This window comes from Myotis davidii, unplaced genomic scaffold (genome assembly GCF_000327345.1).
Source record: "Myotis davidii unplaced genomic scaffold, ASM32734v1 scaffold273, whole genome shotgun sequence".
Taxonomy (NCBI): Eukaryota; Metazoa; Chordata; class Mammalia; order Chiroptera; family Vespertilionidae; genus Myotis; species Myotis davidii.
In genome coordinates this window covers 102065-107985 of record NW_006286263.1, presented here as the reverse complement: position 1 = coordinate 107985, position 5921 = coordinate 102065, and positions in this window count along the sequence as shown.

Below are 5921 nucleotides of genomic sequence, written 5' to 3'. Positions count from 1 at the left end.
CTTATTTTACCTTCTGTCATTTCTGTGCTTTTATAGCATTGGGTTGGGGCTAAATAAAAGTGAATGGACAAATGTTGTGTCTATTCTTCTTACTCAGTAAACTTAAAGTGTAAGTGGGCACTGAGAGGTAGATATTTCTGATGTCAGATTGCCTGGGCTTGAGTCCTGGCTCCCCACTTGCCTAATTCTTTTGTTTTTCTTTCTTTTCGTGTGTGAAAGTTTTGAGAGCTGCTCCCAGCGTCAACTTTATTTATTTATTTTTTTAGATGTGATATCCCAGTTCACTCACCACCATTTGTTGAAAACAATTATTTCCCCATTGAATAGACTTGCTGTCAAAAACAGTTGACTATATAGGTTTATTTCTAGACTCTACCAAGGGTGGGCAAACTTTTTGACTCGAGGGCCACAATGGGTTCTTAAACTGGACCAGAGGGCCAGAACAAAAGCATGGATGGAGTGTTTGTGTGAACTAATATAAATTCAAAGTAAACATCATTACATAAAAGGGTACGGTCTTTTTTTTTTTTAGTTTTATTCATTTCAAACGGGCTGGATCCGGCCCGCGGGCCGTAGTTTGCCCACGGCTGCTCTAGACTCTATTTCATTGGTCTATATATGTGTCTTTATGCAAGTACCACAATGTTTTGTTTACTGTAGCTTTGTAAGTTTGAAACCAGGAAGTGTGAGTTCTTCAACTTTGTTCTTGCTTTTCAAGGTGGTTTGGCTAGCCTGTACTCCTTTCAATTCCATCTGAATTTGAGGAATGGCTTTTCCATTTCAGCAAAACAGCAGTTGGAATTTTGATAGGGATTACATTGAACCTCTAAATCATATTGTGTAATATTGATATGGTAACAATACTAAGTCTTAATCCATTAACACAGGATGTCTTTCCATTTTCTTATATCTTCATAATTACTTTCAACACTGTTTTCTCTTTCCAAGTGAAGAAGTCTTTCACCTCCTTGGATAAATTTATTTCTAGATACTTTATTTTTTCAGGTACTAGTGCAATTGGAATAGCTACCTTAATTTCCCTTGTTACTTCTTTATTGCTGCTATTTTTTCAAGTAAATGTTTGATTTCTGGGTATTAACCTTGAATCTTGCATCTTGGTTGAATTTATTAGCCCTAGTAGCTTTTTTATAAGTTAATTGGGAGTTCTATATGTAGAATCATGTATCTGTGAGTAGAGATAGTTTACTTCTTCCTTTCCTAATTGTATGCTTTTTATTTCCTTTTCTTGACTAATTGTTGTGGCTAGAAAATGCAGTATAATGTCAAATGGCAGTGCTGAAAATGGGCATCCTTGTCTTCCTTTTTATTTTAGAGGAAAGCTTTTAATTTTCCAAGATGTAGACTGTAGATTATTAATTATTGGCCTTTAATTTGATGAGTTCCCTCCTGTTCCTAATTTTCTGGTATTTTCATCATAAAAAGCTGTTGAATTTTTTTTCAAATATTTGTTAATTGTGGTGATAATGTGGTATCTGAAAAAATGATTAACCCTGAGAGTTATGGAAAATATGAGTGGTATTAAGTTTTATTTCCATTTTAACATGTGTGATATTATGATTTATAATAAGAAATATATATATTTTATCTTTGTTCCTGGTCCTGGCATAGAGCTCCTGAAACCACTGGCATTCCCTAAGGGAGGGTAGTAATAAGCTGTTTTTGTTATGTGAACAAGATGACTTTTGGACCTCACTAAGGATGGGGCTGATTGCCAGAAGAACTAATCATGTGATTAGAGGGTTAGAACTTTCAGTCCTACTCCCTCCTTGCATTTCCAAAGAGGAAAGAGGGGATGTAGGTTGAATCAATTACTGATGGCCAATAATTAAATGAATTGTGACGGTAATGAAACTGCCACAAAAAAAACAGAAAGACTGGCTTGTTTGGTGAACATGTGCAGATTTAGGGACAGATGATCTGGGAAAGAGCATAAAATTGCCAAATTCTTTCCTATGCTTTATTCTCTGACATCTTATTCCTCAGTTATATTTTACAATAAACCAGTAATCTAGTGACTTAATGAGTTCTCTGAGTTCTGTAAACCACTCTAGCAAATTAACCAAACCCAAGGAGGGGGTCATCTCTGATCTATAGCCTATCAGTCAGAATGGGATTGGCATCCTTGGTTGGGGGCAAGGAGGGAGGGGGCGGGGGAGGGGAAGTCATGGGAATCTTCAATTTGTAGCTGATTGGTCAGAAGTAGAGGTGACAACCTAGGCTTGTGACTACAGTTGAGGGAAGAGGGGAATGCAGTCTTGTAAGACTAAAACTTTAACCTTGGGAATCTGAAACTATCTCCAGCCAGATAGGACTTCAGAATTGAATTGAAGTTTAGGACATACAACTGGTGTCTAGAGATTAGTAACCTGAAACTTTTTAAAATATTTATTTATTAAATTGAGTGGGGTGACATTAGTCAACATGAACTTACAGATTTCAGGTGGGTTTCTATGTACAAGATCAGTGCATTGCACCATGTGTCCACTAGTCAAGTTTTCTCCTGTCACCTTATATTAGGATGCCCTTTTCTCCTCACCTCCTTCCCTCTGGCAACCACCACACTGCTGGTTGTGTTCATGACTTTTAACATTATAAATTTTTGTTTAATAATGATAACAATAAGAGTATAGGGTTTTACGATTAGGAATACATATATAACTATACTATATAAAATAATATAAAATTTAAACCACCATTTTAGGGTGCTTAGGTAACCTTTTGCTATTCTCTAGGAAAATAAATTTATTTTCTCTCTTGAACTCACTGCAGTGTTCACACAGTATTCCCTTCTCTCATCCTCTCTACAATTACTTTCATTTACTCAAATTAATTCCTAGATTTTCCTTTAAAGACTTCTTAACATCCCCTTCCCAGTGGTGGCCATCCTGACAGAACTAAAGGTTTTGTGTCAAGTGAATTAATCCATACATCCTTGGCAATTGTGAATAGATAAAACTGCCTCTATTCATTTTTCGTATTTTTATTTTTGAGAGTTTTTTTCATCATGAATTTTTACTTATTGTTTTTATTAGAACTAATTTGCATTTTACTGTATTAAATCAGGAAAGAAATAAATTGCTGTTGTAAAATGTAAGTAAATGTAAGCTCATATTACTTTAAATGCCTCAAGGATAGGAATAATTTCATGCTGGTATACTTTTAGTGCTCTGTTATTTTCTTTGATTGACTCACTGGTAAATGCTTAAATAAATAGCACTCAAGAACTAGAAAAAAAATTATTTTGTTTATTTTAAGATGTAATTTCTAATAATATGAGAACCTAAATTTGTATCAATTATTATTTGAATTCAAGTACACTACTACTTACATATCTGATCTTGTGACCCAAAAATCACTTTACTTGTTTGCATGCTAATGAAGTCTATAATAACTAAAGACCAACAATCTAATCCTGCTTTGGGCAGATTATTTGAAACAATGCAACTTGAATATTCTTAATTCCAGTTCTATGGTCCAATTGTATTATTACTTTCCCTATTTTTTTTAATTCAAGAATAAGTAGTACAGTGTAGACAAACCCTTCTTTTGAAGGAGCATTTTCAATATTTTTATAATGACACCAAATGGTTTCTATATTATTTCTTTAGTGGACATCAGAATTAACTCAGAAACAAGTCAATGTTTGGCTTTCAACCCTGTTTCAGGAAATTGTGTAGAGCCATAATATCTCAATAGTTTGCACCCTCCACCCATCACTTACACGTAATTTTAAAGCATGTGATCAGAAATTAAGACTCTGAGAAAGACTGGCTTATGAGATGTTACTGTATCTGAAAAGTAGAAAATACAGTTAGCATAATTTGGTCTTCATAATGAGTGATTTTAAAATTATTTTCACCATTTGGATTAATTGGTGTTCTGTGGATGCAATCTTATATGATATGACTATTTCATAAAAACATGATTATTAGTTTCTGACAAATTCAGCTAAAAGTTTTCTGTCTTTATTAACTGAGAATTTTAATATTTCCCTTAAAATATGTTCAATTTATTTAAGATGGAATGTTTATTTTCAAATAGATGGGAAACCACTGTTATTAAATCTTATTACCCTTAGTGATGCCTTATCAACATCCTATATTAATTCACAATTTGAAGGCCTTTTCTGCACTACAAAAATTGTCTTCTAAAATGACACTTTCAGGAGAACCAAGATGGCACTGTAAGTAAACAGCAGTGCTTGCCACCTATCACAACCACATCACAATTACAACTAAAATACAGAACAACCATCATTCAGAACTGCCTGCAATTCTGGCTGACTGGAAGTCCTACAACTAGAGAAGTAAAGAAGAAAACACATTGAGAGTGATAGGAGGGGCAGAGGTGAAGAATGGCTGGTCTCACGCCTCCAGGTGGCATTTTTTTAATTGGGAGAGATATGGTGACCGCACAGGTTTCCCATGAGGAGCAAAGGGTCCCAGACCCACACTAGAACCCTCAGCACAGGGTTCAAGTTCTGGGAAGCGAATTCCCCCTAACTTTGGGCTATAAACACCAGTGAAGATTGCAGCTGAGTGACCTCGAGGCTGCTAAAGTCCCAGGTGTCCCTCTTAAAGGAGCAGCACACAAACTTTCACAGACTCAATTCTTCTTGGCTCCAAAACTAAGGGGAAGCTTGAAAGGAACCTGGGACATTTGGAGAGGAAGTGGATTGTCTGGCATCATGGCAGGACTCGGGAAGCTTTCTCTCAGATGAGGGTGCATGCAAGGGTCATTTTTCCTGTGCTAGAACTTCCCTTCTTGCAGAGCTGACTGGGCATTCATTTCTGAGATTCCATCACCTTGGCTAACACTATTTGCTCTGCCCTGGCGATTCCCTGATGCCCAGGCCCTTTCAGTTTGCAGCCCACCCAAGCTATTGGCAGTAGCTTTTCCATATGAATGGCCTGTCCTGATTCAGGCTTCAGACTTTCTTAAAATCTCTTAAACAAGCAGAAGCTGATGTCAACATGTCCCATACCTATCAATATGATGCCCAAGACCAGGGCACTAGCACCAGCTCCCAAACAAGCAGCAGCTGGCATCAGTGTGTCCCAAACCTCTCTATAAAAGGCCCAAGACCCAGCACTAGCACCAGCCTGCCTTGCTTACTGAGCCAAACCAGTTAGACTGTTTTTGTGCATGGCATTTTCTATTTTAAAAAAGAAAAATAGCTGAGCCTCACCGGGTACTTCCTAACCCAATACAAATAGCAGCCATCTGAAGTTCTCTTTGCAGTTACTGCCAGGTGGCCTCATGCAGTGGCTGATTTTGCATCTCCAAAGAGACCACAGAGCCAGTGCACCTGGTGGACAGCTTCAGACCATACCAGATTACAACTCTACATATCCATTAGTGACACACTCAAGGGACAGACTCAGTGAGCATCAAAACCTCACTGAAGCAAGTCATGCTCCATAGGGTTGTCTCCTGCACAGCAGCTCTTCTACTGTAATCATAGCTGGTCCTCACAGTCAATTGGCCTGAAGGTCAATTCCTCCCAGTGACACCAACATCAGTCAAGGCCCAACTACAACAAGACTGCGCACACAACCCACACAGGGGTACACCTAGCAGGCCCAGCTCAGGTAACTGGGTAGGTTGAGTCACTGGGCCCTACAGGAAACCTACCTCACAAGGCCACTCTACCAATTCCAGGAGACATAACAGTTCTACTTAATGCATAGAAATAAACACTGAGAAACAGCCAAAATGTGGAGACAAAGAAACATGTCACAAATGTAATAAATGGAAGCAAGTAAACTACTGGTACAGAGTTCAAAACAATGGTTATAAAGTTGCTCAAGGATCTTAATGGGAGCTTCAAAGGTCTTAATGAGAGCTACAAGGGACTTTGTAAGGCTTTCAAGGATCTTAGTGAGAATTTCAAAAGCACA